The following is a 17654-nucleotide window of genomic DNA, read 5'->3' as shown; positions in this document are numbered from 1 at the left end:
GTCTATCCATGAAGTTTGACAAATGGTAGAAAACTGAACTCCAAGTTTTATCTAATGAAATATTTTTGTTGGGGGAGAAGAGGAACATAGGGAAATGAAGTCCAACAGTAAAAAACAACATGCCAAAATAAACCTTATTATCCAATTCTCAGTCTTTGTACCCAAATAAAACTGCTATTATTAATTTCTCAGATACCCTTGGAAATACATTATGAATATGCCAATATTATACCTAATACATGCATGCATACACACCCCCTTGCAAGTGGCAGGGGGTAGAAAAAGAATGGGGATATACTTAAACATTGTCCTGAACCTTGCTCTTTTTCATTAAAATATATCTAGGAGCACCTGGGTGGCACAGTGGGTTAAGCATCCAATTCTTGATTTTGGCTCAGGTCATGAACTCAGGGACCTGGGAAGGAAAACTCAGCAGGAAGTCTACTTGGAATTCCCTCTCTCTCTCTCTCTTTCTGCCCCTCTCCACCACGGTTCATGTACACTCTCTCACTCTCTCTCAAACAGATAAATAAACCTTTAGAAAATTAATAAAGTAAAATAAGTCTACAGGACATTATTCCATAGATACACATATCTATGAAAACAGTTGCACCTAATTCTATGAAAGAGAATATATTTTATAATATATAGACATAATAAATAGCTTCTAACTCACTGCTGATATACGGGTTGTTTCTAGCATTTACAATTATAGCCATGAATGATGTCTCCTGACATTTGACAGCTCCTGGTGCACGTAACGATGAGAATGGATGGTTCTAGACACTTCTCCAGCGAAGACATACAAATGGCTAGCAGACACATGAAAAAATGTTCGTCATCATGAACCATCAGGGAAATTCAAATGAAAACCACACTGAGATACCACCTTACACCAGTCAGAATGGCAAAGATTAACAAGGCAGGAAGTAGCAAATGTTGGTAAGGATGTGGAGAAAGGGGAATCCTCTTACACAGTTGGGGGGGATGCAAGTTGGTGTGGCCACTTTGGAAAACAGTGTGGAGGTTCCTCAAAAAATTAAAAAATAGAGCTACCCTGAGACCTGGCAATTGCACTACTGGGTATTTACTCCAAAGATACAGGTGTAGTAAAAAGAAGGGCCATATGTACCCCAATGTTCATAGCAGCAATATCCATGATAGCCAAACTGTGGAAAGAGCTGAGATGCTCTACAACAGACCAAGGGAAAAAGAAGTGGTCTAGATATACAATGGAATATTACTCAGCCATCAGAAAGGATGAATACCCAACTTTTGTATCAACATGGATGGGACTAGTGGAGATTATGCTGAGTGAAATAAATCCATCAGAGAAAGTCAATTACCATATGGTTTCACTTATTTGTGGAGCACAAGGAATAACATGGAGGACATTCAGAGAAGGAAAGGAAAAGTGAAGGGTGGGGGGGGGGTCAGATGGGGAGATAAACCATGAGAGACTGTGGACTCCAAGAAATAAACTGAGGATTTTGGAGGGGAGAAGGGTGGGGGGTTGAATGGACCTGGTGGTGGGTATTAAGGAGGACACATATTGCGTATGAGCACTGAGTGTTGTACACAAACAATGAATCTTGGAAGACTGCATCAGATCCTAATGGTGTATTTTATGGTGACTAACATAGCACAGTTTTAAAAAATTTAAAAAAAAAAGAAAGAAAGAAAGAATGGATGGTCCTGTCTTTCCCTGATGACAAGAACACGTCACCGTCATTACTAGTGGATCTGCCATTCTTGGCAATCGGGGCTATATGCCAGCATACGTGAACATTTTGCTGATAGCTCCGAGCACATTGGTCCATCTACCTCTCTATCATTTACGTCCTTCTACATCTCTTTCTTTGGTAAGAGATGAGAGAGACCCTTTTTCTCTTCTAAACTTCTATGTTTTGACTGCCCCTTGTTTTTCCCATCCTACTCCCTCCTTCATTCTAAATGTGCCTTAGTCATTGGCTTAACTAAGTAAGCCATGCCTCTCTGCGGTATATGAATGGGCTGTGTGGCCACTCTGTTCCTCTGTTCAAAGAAATCGGAACATACAATACATGGGCATGATATATGTGCAAGGAAGAAAAATAAGTGTCCATCCATCTACTGGGTTTAGGGTGCTCTCTTTTTGATTCTAATGAACACTGAGATTTTTAAATAATGTCTGGATGTCCCTTCCAATGTGACCTTAGAACCTGAGTAATAGGGTGCCTGGGTGGCTCAGTGGGTTAAGCCGCTGCCTTCGGCCCAGCTCATGATCTCAGGGTCCTGGGATCGAGTTCCGCATCGAGCTCTCTGCTCAGCAGTGAGCCTGCTTCCCTCTCTCTCTCTGTGCCTGCCTCTCTGTCTACTTGTGATCTCTGTCTGTCAAATAAACAAATAAAATCTTAAAAAAAAAAAAAAAAAAGAACCTGAGTAATAATACCGCTGCATTGTACAAATACCAGGGTGACAGAATGTTCATACGCCAAACACGATGGCTTCCGTTACACAAACCTACATGTGCTGGAGGTGTGCATGATGTTTTAAGAGCCTGAAAAATACGTTTCTGTTCATCATCCCAGTTTTAAGACTAGAACATATTCAATGAAATTTAATGTCCTATTAATCAATAATGTCTGTTGAACTTCCAAGGGAGAAATGTGCCATTTTTAGTGTTTCTCTTCATCCAAGAATCATATATATCTTAGTACACGTAGATTTCTTTCTTCAGAGTGACAATTTCCATTTGAAACGGCTTCAGTGAAGAGCCTTCTCTGTTTTGCTCCTCTCTACTGTGAAATAATTCAGAGTTTCTGGGGCTCTGTTTTCATAAGCAAGCAGCCACGAAGGATGAGAGGAGAATTTGGCACAATTAATTTTCTTGGCAAAATAATGTATTAGCTAAATGGTGTCGAGTAAATCACCTGTTCCACCAGCAGCTGGTTGAAGGCTCTATACAGTAAATGACAAAAATAAGCCTCGGTGGAGACTTTTCAGTATTCTGCCATGTGGCTATAGATTTCAGAGTTTCTGCCTGTCAGTTTCATGCCGCATTTCTTCACAAAACTGACAGGCAGCTCACAAGGCAAAAAATGTTAGAATAGGTGACTGGTGGGGAAACTGGATAGGAGCTTTCCTTCGGGGGGATAAAACACTGTTTCTGAGTGCACAAAGAAAGAGGCAGAACTTACAGGAAGGAGCAAACCATCTCCCTCTGCCGGACTGCCTGCATTCGCGTCGCCTCTCATTTGCTCTACAACCCGGGGTGGATTCTTGGCCTTTGCTTGTACCTCAGTTTCCTCATCCACCAGAAAACCCTACCGAGGCTGTTGCAGGGTTGGACGAGCAATTCCAGAGAAAGCACTTGGGACAACAGGTGGCTTTGCCTTTGGAACAATTGAGAGTGGGCTTCATGGAGCTTTCTGTGAGGTTTTGGGGTCTCCACGTATAAAAGACCCCTAGAGTTATGGCCTGATACTGTTGTCTATTAACTAAAAGCTGAAGAGTTCTTCAGATAGTGTTGTGAAGAAGCATTAGCACTGACAGTAATTTGAACACATGGATGGAAACGGAAAGATGATTTAGAGAGGAAAGAGGACACGAATGCAGACCCACTGCTCCCTTGTTCATCATGATCCTGGCCATTCAGACCCTTCAGTGCCTTTGAAAGGAAGTCACTCCCGGGCCCCTGGGTAGCTCCGTTGGTTAAGCCACTGCCTTCAGCCTCAGGTCATGATCCTGGAGTCCCAGGATGGAGTCCCGCATTGCATCGGGCTCCCTGCTCAGTGGGGAGTCTGCTTCTCCCTCTGATCCTTCCCCATCTCATGCTCTCTCTGTCTCATTCTCTCTCAAATCAATAAATGAAATCTTTAAAAAAAAAAAAAAAAGGAAGTCACCCCTAAACATTCTGGCTTCAGGCAAGCGATCAGAACCACCTGGGAGCCCCCAATAGGAAAACCATAGGCGGTGGTGGGGGACTTTGAGCACAGAACTGTTTTCTACCCAGATGATGGGAAACACACTCTTATTTGGAGGAAAGGAGATCAGAAAGAAACTCACATAGCGGACAGCAACCTCAGAAACAGGAGATAGGATTTTTTTTCTTTTTCTTTCTTAATGGATGATAAGAAAGGCCAGTTTGGGAAACCAAGTCCTTAAAGAATGTGACTAGTTGCTGAGCCCCACAAACAGGACAGCATCAAGGGACCAACACTGGCCAGACCCTCTCATTCAGGGGAAGCAAGCTCTACAAATGTTTCCCATGGGAACATAGTCTGGTGGTCACAGGAAAACTCATATCGGTATCGCTTTTTTCAAAATGCAAATCATATTTGAACTTAAATGAGAAACTCAATTTAACCAAAGAAATCAACTTTGTTATATTTTAGGTGGGCTTTCTTTAAAAATGGCTCTCAAGTAATCATATGTTTTGTTTGGAAGTTAAAGAACTCTGGCAAAGAGCAACAAGCTGTGGGTTGCCTCGATGGCCTGGGAACCATGTTCCCTTAGCCACACAGGAGCCGGCTTGCCTACGGCTCCAGATTCTAGATGGAGAGGGGGAGGGGCTGCCAGAATTACACCAGCTTTGACCCCTATGCAAGTCAGCTATGAGCAGTAACAATCCTTCGTCCTCACTACAGAGAGGTGTATATGGCCATGAAGAACCCAGCTTGGCAAAGAGAAAGGACAGCCTTTTTCTCCATAATAAACAGAAAAAATAATTCCTTTTTTATCTGCAACCTCAGCAAGAGGGTCAGCGGGTAAACAGCAATTATATTTTTGTTTTCTACACACCTCTGAGGCAATCAAACGAATCAAATACGCATTTGGAGCCCGTCTGCTCCCATCCTGTCTTCTGTAGATCATCTGACAGAACAGAAACCCCTTGCAGGCACGGCTGTTCTGCCGCAAAACTGAATCTGAACGTCGTCCATCCTTGGTCAAAGTTCGAGATAAAAACCAATGAAAGTTTCCAGTGACACGTGCTCCTGGGAGCAGGAATCGCATTGACAAGTCTGCATCTTGTCACACACGGGGCCCTTCCATCTAGCACATGCTCCATGAATATTTCCAAGAGAGACACTGAGTCCCTTTTAGTGGAATGAAGAGTGAAAGGGTCCCTAAAGAGGAGCTGATCTGAAACAGGTGGTAGGGGGCCCTTCCATCCTCCCGGAGCTGCACGCCAGTCCCTGCCTCCTCCACCTCCTCCACCCCACCAGCAGACACCTGCTCGCAGGAGGATTTCTTGGAACCACCCCCGCGCCCCTGCCCCTGCAACCCAATGCAAGTCCGGCAGGTGAAAATGAACACTAGCAGCAGCCGTCCAAACCCCAGAGCACCGGACCGGCAGGGAAACCTCAGCCTTCCCTTCAGCCTCCCTGCACGCCTCCGCCGCCCTTCCTGGGACCCCTCACGGGCCGGGCTAACACACACAGTTCCATTCTCCGAGCTCACAAAGGGCTGAGCTCCCGAGAAATAGGTCATTTGCAGCTCCCCGCTTCCCTGCGGGCCTTGCTTTGTGCCCCGGAGCCAGAGGGGGGTTGGCACCGACCGTGGAGGAGAGTGAGAGAAAGTGCTCGCACGGTGCAGCCAAGCCCCAGGTAAATGTCAGGAGGCAGTGATGAAGAGCGCAATGAATCCAAGAATTGTTTACTATTTATTGTTGCATTAAACTGTCAAGAACAGACGTCTCAATATGTTTAGATGAATGATGGAAGAGTTTTGATATTTTAAGAATGTACGCTCTCCTCCCCATCAAGAAAATCACACAGTCTATGCAGCGAGAGCTTCCTGAAGATTGGGAAAGCATTTCTTTTCCTGTTTTATACCAGGCTGGTTTTTTGTTGTTGTTGTTGTTGTCGTTTTTTGTGTATTTGTTTGTTTTTGTTTTTGTTTTGTTTTGTTTTTCTATCCAGAAATTGGTATTTAAAAGTTTACAGGGAAATGACCCATTCAGGGAGCTCCTGCTTTGTTTTTGCAGAGACAGAGGGCCTGACTTAGAGGAGTGTAGGTACAAGTGCTCCCTGGTGGGAGACAGATCTGGAACAGCAGCCCTGCTCAGGACAGCCCCTCCCTCTTTTCCTCCCCCTCACAAGGGGAGGCCAACAGGAGCTCCTTCCAGAATGCATGGCCCACCAGGGCAGATCTTCAGCTGCTAGCGGGACAGCTAGACCAGTGTTTCAAATCATTGCAAATCTGCACTTGATGACAAATGGTCACTGTCCTGACTCCCAGTGTCCCTGTCCTGGGCTTCTCCATGGCTCAGCAGGTGGAGAAGGTTAACTCCAGGCACTGGAAGGGTCTTTAGGGTCTCTCCCACTACAAATGACTGCTGGGCTGGGCCCCTGCCTGTGGTTGCGAGATGGTCTCGCTACCACCCTGGCCTTGGTCCCTTTCCCATATCAGATTGAATCGTTGATGGACATCGGAGTAGGGGTGGTCCTTTATACTCTCCAAGCTGTCCAAGCCCCCCAGCCCGGGGCATCCTGTTAGGGCAGCCAGCGTGCCCCGAGACATGGCAGAGCAGAGCATGGTTCACGTACCCCCATGGCTTCCCATGGTTGGAGGCCATGTCCAGACTTGCATCAAAAAGTGCTAGCAACTGTCTTCCCATAAACACTGGATTTTACATTTTGATCTAATTTCTGGCTCCAGAGAATCTAAATGCTCCACGGCAAATCTGAAGGGGGGCGGGGGTGTGCCGAAATGATGTTTCTCAGGAGTGATAATAAATCCAAAACACATGCTGCCAAACTGACTTCTGGGGTTGTGTTCACTGTTCTGAGCCCTCAGTCAGGTATGTCATGATAGCCTCTTTCCCATCACTTGGTATAATCACAGGCTCACTGGATGTTCCAGTTGAGCCTCAGAAGAGTGAAGCCCTATGACCCCATAATTGCACTACTGGGTATCTACCCCAAAGGTACAGATGTAGTGAAGAGAAGGGCCATCTGTACCCCAGTGTTCATAGCAACAATGACCACAGTCGCCAAACTGTGGAAAGAACCAAGATGCCCTTCAATGGACGAATGGATAAGGAAGGTGTGGTCCATATACACTATGGAGTATTATGCCTCCATCAGAAAGGATGAATACCCAACTTTTGTATCAACATGGACGGGACTGGAGGAGATTATGCTGAGTGAAATAAGTCAAGCAGAGAGAGTCGATTATCATATGGTTTCGCTTAGTGTGGAGGATAAGGAATAACACGGAGGACATTAGGAGAAGGAGAGAAGTGAGTTGGGGGGGAAATCTGAAGGGGAGACAAAGCATGAGAGACTGTGGACTCTGAGAAACAAACTGAGGGTTTTGGAGTGGAGTGGGGGGAGATGGTTGGTTGAGTCTGGTAGTGGGTATTAAGGAGGACACAGACTGCATGGAGCGCTGGGTGTGGTGCATGAACAATGCATCTTGGACCACTTAAAAAATAAAATTAATTTTTTTAAAAAAAGTGTAATGCCGGTGTCCAAAGGGAATGACAGTTGAGACAATTAAGACAGGTCTCTGAAGTTGGGTACTGGATTGTTCTGGTCCCAGGAGGACAGATTCATGAGTTGTTCCTCTTACACAGGATGTCTTTATTCAGGCTCTGCTCTGGGGTCTTGTACTTTCCCACCATTTATGAGGATACTTCCTCCCTCTGCTCTTCAGGTGGCAGCCTGAAGCCTGACTAAGGGAGCTCTGGTTCTTGTCCCATTAGTCACGCTTCTCCCGCCTTTGAAGTAATGGCCACGTCTGCCTGTGTGCGCTCAAAGGCAGTGGTGCTAATGACACCCTGAACGGAACCATTCACTTGTTCACAGAAGTGCCCCATGTGCTGGCCCGAGGCAGGGTTATGCCAGCCCAGATGCTCCAAGATCAAAATTCAGGCAGGTTCTTCTAACACCAATGAGAAAGTGGAATTTCAGCCAGCTAACTATTTGAAGAGTGCAGTTCAGGGTTTAGTGTAAGAACCTGTGAGCACCACCTTGATCAGTAAATTCTTGAAGCGTCTGATGGGGTTGGGCCTTGACAGCCGCCATGTTCAACTCCAGACCTGCCCCCGGTGACAATGGCCATGTTATCCACACAGGAATCCTAAAATCGAGAGACCTGCTTTCAGGCTGTCGCTCTGCCACTTACTAGCTACAGATCCTTGAGACATTCATTTCATCGAATCATAATTTAAGAGCATGAGTTCTTGAGTCAAATGAAGCGAGTTCAAATTTTTGAGATAAGATGATCCGACAAGAGGCCATTAGTTTCCCCAGGCCAACCCCTTCAAAGACAAAGATGAAGAGAGACACTAAGAAATAAATAGTATTAGACTAAAAGGAGTCTCTTTGCTCTTAAGATGTTTTATCTACGGCTACTAGTTCTACATAACCGATGAAGATTAATAATTACCCTACAAAATAAATGATGATAAAAATAAGTATGTCGGGGGCACCTGGGTAGCTCAACAGGTTAAGCCTCTGCCTTCGGCTCAGGTCATGATCTCAGGGTCCTGGGACTGAGCCCCACATCGGGCTCTCTGCTCAGCGGGGAACCTGCTTCCCCCTCTCTCTGCCTGCTGCTCTCTCTGCCTACTTGTGATCTCTCGCTCTGTGTCAAATAAAGGAAAAAACCTTAGAAAAATAAGTATGTCATGTATCAACACAAAAGTCCATAAAGGGGATATCATTCCCATTTCATAGAAAGGGAAGCACAGAGAGGTAAACTAATTGTTCTAAGGCTGCACAGCACTAATTAAACCAGGCAGTCAACCCAGGCCTCTCTGACATTAAAGTCTGTGCTCTTAATCCTTCACCTTACTGCCTCCGGATGGAAAATCAGAATATCTAGATCCCATTTACATGTTAAGCCAGCAACTGGATATGTGACTATGTAGGGTCTCTTGTCTTCCCTGGGTCTCATTCTTCTTATCTATTTAAAAAAAAAAAAAAGTGTTGGAACACACAATCTGTTGTAGGGAGAATGCTTGCCTCTTCCAAGTCTCTAGTCCTGGAATGGCATATTCTCTGCAGTTCCAAATTCATGAGATATTTCTCTTGCCAATCAAAGTGACTCATCTCATGTGTCAGTAAATGGAATTTACTATGTATTCCTCTATACACCGTTCCATATTAAATACATTTAAAGAATCAGGTGGGGCACGGGGTTGGGTCAGTGGGTAGAGCATGTGTTTCTGGATCTTGGGGTCAGGAGTTCAAACCCCACTTTGGAGTGAGTAGAGATTACTTAAATAAAATAAAAATTAAAACAAATAATTGGGAAAAATGCCACAAACCTAACTTGGGGATTGAGAAATTTGGGCTCTCGTTTTGTGAAAAATGCTTTTATTACTTATCTAACTGGATGCTGTAAAAGAATCCATATACGATGTTTAACGATAGCCCGGCAAATTGAAAAAAAGAAACATTTTCTCAATTGCTTCAGTTTTTATACCTTATGGTCCATCTGTTGCCACAGCACTGATTGTGGTGTCAAAATTGAAATTACTTACACTCAGGAACAATCAGGAAAAAGGCCAAGGGAGATTGTGTCCAGGCCTCAATGACCCATGATCACTCTACTAATTGTGGAACAGGAATTTTAAAATCAAGAGACCTGGCTTCAGGCTGTAGCTCTACCATTTACTAGCTATGAATCCTTGGGAAACTCATTTCATGGAATAATTTAAGAGCTTGTGTTCTTGAGACAAAGGATGTGAGTTCAAATCCTGGCTCTACCAGTTAACAAGGTCACAGCCGTGACCTTCTCTTAGCTGTAGATTGACAGGATGACTGCCTATCTCAGAGAGGTTGTTGAGAGGATTAAATACAATACTGCATTTCAGAAAGCACTGACCAGAGGTCCTCCTTCCTATTTAGGGCTCAGAGTTAGATTTCATGAATGGTATCTGGATTTTGAATGAGTCCATTGCTATGCAAAGTTCTATGCAACTGTTCCCTAAAATCAGGATACACATGATTGCCATCCAAACCACATGGGGAAACCCAGACAAGTGTTTGGTGAACTAAAAACATCACATTATTGTTTGGTTAACATATGTAATCTGTTATTATAAGATGATGTTCTATTAACTTTTTTAAAATATCCACTGAGTGCTTGTAACCTAAGAAGCACTGGGCTGGGCAATATGAGAACTAAAAATCAGACATGGGTTCTGTGCTGAAGGGGGTAACGTGAGAATCTCAGTGCCACTGTCACGAGGTACAAGGAGATACTGGGTGCTAAGTCAGTCCTTTAAAAGGAAGTCTCTGAAGTGAGTGTTGAAGGACAGGAAGGATTTAGACATGGGAGAATGCGAAGGGAGAGAGAGAGAGAAAAGGCTTCCCCAACAAAGAATGGTGAACAGAGGAGTGGGTGGGGGGCGCGTAATGAGAATGAAGATGATTGCTGGAGATGTTAAAAAATGTAGGAAGTGCCACACTAGTGGCACTAAGTGCCACACTTAGAATACAAATTATAAAGGGTTGGGGCACCTGGGTAGCTCAGTCGTTTAAGCATCTGACTCTTAGTTTCAGCTCAGGTTATGATCTCAGGGTCATAGGATCGGGCCCCAACTTGGGCTCCGTGCTCAGTATGGAATCTGCTTGCGATTCTCTCAACCTCTCCCTCTGCCCCCTCCTCCTACGTGCGCTCGCTCTCTCTCTCTCTCTCTCTCTCTCTCTCAAATAAATAAATAAACAAATATTAGAAGGGATTAAAAAGGAGGGGTGCCTGGGTGGCTCAGTGGGTTAAAGCCTCTGCCTTCAGCTCGGGGCATGATCTCAGAGTCCTGGAATCGAGTCCCGCATGGGGCTCTCTGCTCAGCAGGGAGCCTGCTTCCTCCTCTCTCTCTGCGTGCCTCTCTGCCTACTTGCAATTTCTGTCTGTCAAATAAATAACTGAAATCTTTAAAAAAAAAAAAAAAGAAGGGATTAAAAGGGAGAATCTGGAGAGGGTAATATGCTAAGTGAAATAAGACAGAGAGAGATACCATATGATTTCATTTATGTGTGCAATCTAAAAGTCAAAATAAATGAGCAAGCAAAACAACAAAAGAGCCACAGCTGTAGATAAAGCAGTAGTGGTGGTGGGTTTAGGGGGTGACAAAACAGGTGAGGAGGACCAGGAGATGCTTCTGGTTATAAGTCACAGGGAGGCACAGCATGGGGAATATGTCAATAATAGCACCATAACTTTGGTGACAGATGGTAACCCCGTTTTTCACGTTGGGCATTTTGTAGCATCTATAATGGCTGAAGCAATATGTCGTACAGGTGAAACTAGTATTCTGTTAACATACTTCAGTTAACAATAAAACCCTTAAAACAAGGAGAGTCTGGGCCTGAGAGATCTCATAGAGAAGGGACTGGACAAGACTGGTGTTCTTAAACCTCTGCTGTTACCATTCTGTGTCCAGGTGTCAGAAAGAAGGAAGAAAGCCTACCGACTCACACATCAAGCTTATACTCATAAATTTCATCCTCAAAATCTTTCACAATCTCTCCCGAAAGACAATCTTAAATCACACTACTCACCAACCACTTTTTTGGTTTCCTCTGAAGACATCAAAAAATGTTTTGGCTATTTCTATCTGTTTGTGTTTTGGCTATTTCTAGTTCCTGGTTATTTCTCTCCATAATCTGTGTTCACATACCAAGTTATAATCCTTTCTTTAAATCCCAGCCCCTTGGGGCGCCTGGGTGGCTCAGTGGTTTGGGCTGCTGCCTTCGGCTCGGGCATGATGTCAGGGTCCTGGGATCGAGCCCCGCATCGGGCTCCCTGCTCCGCAGGAAGCCTGCTTCCCTCTCTCTCTCTCTCTCTCTCTGCCTGCCTCTCTGCCTACTTGTGATCTCTGTCTGTCAAATAAATAAATAAAATCTTTAAAAAATAAAAATAAAAAATAAATCCCAGCCCCTTGATGATCTAGACCTTATCAGCCTATCTGCATACTTACTTATTTATTTGATGAAAATTTAATATGAAGGAACTATCTCATTGACCTAGGAATAAAATGACAAGGTCTCCACTCTGACTGGGGACATGTTATTTAATGCCGGGGGATTCCTCTGGTGTAAAATGAAGGGTTTATGCAACCGCAACCAAATCAACTCCCTTTCAGACCAGGCTTGGCAAAGAAAGGTTATGTAGCTATTTCCAAACACTAAAACTTATATCTAAATATGAAGATTCTGTAGACATTGAGAGTAGGACATAAGATTCACCATAGATTGAGAAGACAAATTTCAAAGAGGGGTACTAAAAAAAAATTTTTTTAAAGTTCTAACTGGCATTTCTGAAAAAAGTGTATGAGCCCTTCAAGAAATAGATCAAATGTGCTCTTCCACAAAGTTCTCCCTGACCTTCTCTCTTTATCCTCTAGGTTGGAAAGAAGTCCCTTGCCTTTGTGTATAAACCGTCCCTTCTCTCTATCTTCCTGATGATGGGAACTCTTCTACCTTTGAGTAGAATTGTCATTTTCCTTCTAAGCGGTAACACCATTCAAAGAAAGAACTTCATTCTCCTTTGTCAAAACAAAATACCTTATATTTAGTCTTTTGTTCTGTCCATATGTATTCTAGGCATTGGCAATACAGCAGCACAACACTGTCGATACAAAAAGATGGTGACATTCCACTAACCCAGAGGTTCTCTGAGTGTGGTTCCTGGATGAATAACATGAGCACCACCCAGAACGTCTTGGGAAATGCAAAGTTTGGGGGTCTCCTTCCAACCTGCTGTATCAGAAACTCTTGGGAGTGGGGTATCTGTACAGTAATCTGGGTTGTAATGAGGGGCAGAGGGGATTCTGATGAAGGCTGAAGTTGAGAACCACTGAACTCAAGGGAGAAAATCATAGGTAGATAGACAGACAGACAGATAGACTTGGTCTTCACCACTGTACCCTCAGCACCTAGGACAGAGCTTAGCACAGGTAGATGCTCATTTTATTTGTTGAAAGAATGATGAGAACTCACCTTAGAGGTAGTTCTTTGTTGAAAACGAGGTGTACTTTTGAGTTAAGATACAAATTTTCCAGTATGACTTATAAATGGAGCCCTGAAACAATTTCAGGGTAGGAGTTTAAAAATCATTTGGAACAATGGAAGTGTCAATGGATTAAGTTTATAGTTCCCAAAGGTAATTAGTTTGAAGAACAGCCTTCATTTGGCTGTATGTTCTGAGGTTGTTTACTTACTCTCAGAATACTTGGTATTTTGATTTACAGAAAGAATAAACACTTAAACATGCAAGATGTCATGTACATTTTTCTTCAGATCCTATGCCATGTTACAAATTATCTGAAGTGTAAACATTCTGGGAGCAAAGACAGCAATATAAAACGGAAGTTGCTCCAAGGTAGATCTGCGAAAATTATGTGCTGGTACTAGGAAATATACACAGGTTTCTAAGAGCTCTGAGTAATTCTGGGCCACTCAGCTAATAATAAATATTAGTTTACATGTCCTGGGCATTGAGCTATGTGCTTGGTCATTCTGGTTCTTTAAGAACGGGGTCACAGCAAACCATTCTTCCAGTTTGGAATGGGGGACTAAAGAACATATGGGAGAACTACGGCAAAAAGCATACACTGACAGTCATGGCCTCTCCCTGCCTGTTCATCGCCAGCATCCCTCAGCCACTCTGTTCTCCCCACGGTACCTTCAGTGTGGGGTCAGCAGGTACTAGCTCTGTTAGGGCAGCATGAAGATAGTAGGTTTTCTTTAAAGACCACGCATATCTCATACCTTTTAACAGAGTGTACTCAATACATATGGAAAATGAAGACAACAAAACAAAAGCACTTAAAGTCCATTTGTTCAGATCAATGATTTTTAAAGTGGGCTCCCAAGACCACGGATATCAGCCTAACCTGAAAACCAGTCCGAAATGCAAACTCTCCATTCCCACTCCAGAAATACTGAGTTTGGGAGAGGAGGCGGTCAGGCACATCCACCTGGACAAACAGGCCATGGTTCCAGGTGGTTCTGATGCACAATGAAGTATGGGCCCATGGGGTCCAACACAAGCAGCAAAAAGGTAACGACAGAAAAGCCACGCCACCTTTCGTGAACTTGACAATTTATTCTAACGGCCTCTTACCACCCTCCAGATGACTACGTTTAATAAAAACACAATTATACATCAAATGTGCTAAAAAAGCCATGGCTTCTCTCTGTAAAGAGATGTATGGAAAAAAGACCAAGGACTTGGGTGTAGTTTTTTGGAATGACACCAGCCTCAGCTCCCCTCCCCCACCCCACTTCACTGGCCGCAGAAGAATCTCATGGGTGGGCATTCTGTTTCTTTGATGAGCAGTGAGACAGGGAAACTGAAGGACTCCATAAAAATCTGCCTATTCCTTTTCCTGCTCCTATTCTTGCTAAGACCTGTACCCCCACCTCACTTTACACAAGCCTTGAAATACAAATAATGTATGTGTTCCCTGTAAGGGACCAGGAGTCAATGATTTCTCGAGAACAGAGAACATCTAAGGAAGGACCAGGAGAGGATGAAGCTGTCATATGCACATTCCAGCCACCAGAGCTAGACATCTCCAGGCCAGGACCTCTGGCTCCAAGGAGTGACACATGGGCCCTTGTCTTGGTTCTCACGGTTCCTGGATGCCTGAGGGGACCCATACACCAGACCATGGCCTTCCATCAAACACCAGACCCCAAACAAAGATAAGACTCATGCTCCTTTTTCTCTGAGTCTCCCAGATGCCCAGTCTGTACCTGTTCCCTCTATGTCTTCAATAAACGCTGCTCTCACCTCCCGCTGGCTCACATGTGACTTCCATCCCACATGAAACCAAGCCCCCCCATGGCTGTTCCAGGAGGCCACTCTGGGACCTTGGACCCGGCCTGCTGGCATCAGAGCGAAGATTTTATTGGGTGATGTAAGTTATCATTGGTCTCAGCGAATAGCTATGTCCAGCCTGTTCTGATGAAATATTAAAGGTAAACGGGTGCCCTGTTTTATTTGTAGCTAAACTGTCCTAGTCATTTCGGACCTATTCATTGGACTATGATCTCAAGCTACATGACCCAATTTTTGGATGTGATTTCAAGGTTTGCCATCCCCTCAAAAGGAATATGTAGACTAAAATAATTCTCTGCTTAGGAGGTAAGATGTAAACTCTGGAGAAATGCAGTCCTTAGAAATAAAATGCGATCCACATATGTAACTTAATTTTCCTTAAGCAACCACATTTAAAAAAATTAAGTGGGGCACCTGGGTGGCTCAGTTGGTAAGTGTCTGCCTTCGGCTCAGATCATGATCCCACAGTCCTGGGATTGAGCCCTGCATTGGGCTCCTTGCTCAGTGGGAGCCTGCTTCTCCCTCTCCCACTCCCCCATTTGTGTTCCCTCTCTCAGTTGTGTCTCTTGCTGTCAAATAAATAAAATATTTTTAAAAAATGAAATGAATATTATTAAAATACATTTACTCCAGAGTATTAAAACTGATGAGGGAGCAGGAGGCTGGCTGAGGACAAAGCAAAAGCTGGCGCCTTGCACCCACCCCCCCTTCATCCGCTCCCCTCCATATGTGTAGCATTCCTCAGGCACCCCTGACTGCCATAAAATGATAAATAGTTAACTTGCTGAGATCACAATCCTGCAAGACAGGAGTCTCCCTTGGTTTGCAAATGTCCTTGAGATTACAACAAAGAAGTTACCTTATCAATAGCCCAATTTCCAAAGACACAGAATTCAGTTCCTCAAGCCTAATGTCACCCTCCCCTCCATAAAAAAAACCGAAGGAGGTGGAAGTAGAAGGAAAAGTAAATAAAGTTAAATTTCTTCTAAACCTAAATCTCATTAACAAGGATGCTTGATAGCAGGAATGTAACATTCCACCAGGAGACTCCCAATTGTCTTTACTTGATAGTAACCAGGCCTTCTATATCCTAATAGTATTCTTTGCCCCAATAGCCCTTCTGAACACCCCTTTGTCCTCACCTACCCAACTCCTGTGTATATAACCAGCCACTCCTCACAACCCGGGGCAGCAGCTCTTCCTGCCCACGGGTCCTGTCCCCGTGCTTTAATAAACCACCATTTTGCACCAAAGATGTCTTAAGAATTCTTTCTTTAGTCATCAGCTCCGAACCTCACCCCACCGAACCTGACTTAGGTTCTGGGACTTCATCATTTTTTGGCGAGCCAGCCAGCCTCCTGCTCCCTCATCAAAACTATTTTAGCATGTATGGGGCACCTGGGTGGCTCAGTGGGTTAAAGCCTCTGCCTTCAGCTCAGGTCACAATCCCAGGGTCCTGGGATCGAGCCCCACATCTGGCTTTCTGCTCTGCGGGGAGCCTGCTTCCCCACCCCACCCCCGCCTGCCTCTCTGCCTACTTATGATCTCTGTCTGTCAAATAAATAAATAAAATCTTTAAAAAAAAACTATTTTAGCATGTAAACTATAATTGGCGAGATATTTTTACTTTACTAAGTCTTCAAAACTTTACTAAGTCTTCAAAATCTTGCATGTATTTACACATATAAGCCATCTCATTAAAATGCAAAATTTTAACTAGAAATACTTGATGTTTCCTTTAAGCTTAATAAAATTTGTCATTGCAAAAGTAGATTCTATATCCAAGTTTGTCCAAACATACTACAAAGACTTTCAGTAATTTAACTGGGTGTCAGTATGTATGTGTGTGTGTATATATATATATATATATATATATATATTTATCAGAGAGAGAGAAAGTGCAAACGGGGAGAGGCAGGCAGAAGGAGAAGGAGACTCCCTGCTGAGTAGGGAGTCCCCATGCAGGGTTAGATCCCAGGACCCTAGGATCATGACCTGAGCCTGAGCCACCCAGGCATCCCTGGACACCAGTTTTTATATTTAAATAAAAAAGAAATTAAACTGTTAAAAAAAAAGGAAAACCACAGGCCCATAATGTTGAAACTTAGACCAAACTTCCAAGTCCAGGTAATAACCAATTAATTGCGATTTCAGTCTCCCCAGGAAGGTAGCTTTAACTGGGTCAGTCAGGACATTTCCCTTCCCATCAGCACCAGTGAGTCTGTCTCCTGGGTCCTCTCCATCCTGCTCTGTAAGGTAAGGTAATCTGCAGGATGAGACCCCTTGCTTTCCTAGGAAACAGACTCCCCTGGAAGAATCCTTTTATTTTGCTAATAACTTTCTCGTTCCATTCTCTATTACAAACAGGAAAACATTTTGTACAACTCCTGGGAGTGACTCTGTACTTGCTCATGGGGGTGCAGCCTGATTCATGAACCCTTTAACAAAACCAATCAGATCTTTAAAATTTACTTGGTGGATTTTTCCTTAACAACTGAAAGTTCAATTTCTCAGTCAGGCCAGCTACATTTCCAGCACTCAGGACCTCTCAGTGGATACGGGCTACCCTGCGGGGCAGCGCTAGAAGGCACCAGCATGGTTAAGAAATCTGGTTTTAGGGGAGCCTGGTTGGCTCAGGCGTGAGAGCCTGAGACACTTGGTCTCATGAGTTGGTGAGTTTGATCCCATATTAGGCGTAGAGATTAGTGGAAGATAGGAAGAGAAAAAAATAGAGAGAGGGGAAAGGAAGGAAGGAAAAGAGGGAAAGAAAGGAAAGAGAGGGGAAGGAAAGGAAAGGGAAGGGAAAGGAAGAGAGAAAAGAGGAAGGAGGAAGGGAGGGAGGAATGAACTCTGCTTTGCCCTTTCCTGCC

At 44.0% G+C, this 17654-nt stretch overlaps 1 protein-coding gene across 2 annotated transcripts in view; it reads right to left on the bottom strand.

The window, feature by feature from the left end:
* The window catches only part of PRKG1 (protein kinase cGMP-dependent 1), a 1242789-nt gene that overhangs the window by 527622 nt on the left and 697513 nt on the right, over positions 1-17654 (bottom strand). The gene's annotated exons all lie outside the window — the stretch shown is intronic.

This window comes from Mustela erminea, chromosome 14, assembly GCF_009829155.1.
Source record: "Mustela erminea isolate mMusErm1 chromosome 14, mMusErm1.Pri, whole genome shotgun sequence".
NCBI lineage: Eukaryota > Metazoa > Chordata > Mammalia > Carnivora > Mustelidae > Mustela > Mustela erminea.
Note: the sequence above shows the minus strand (reverse complement) of the source record. Positions and strands in the feature narration are given on the sequence as shown.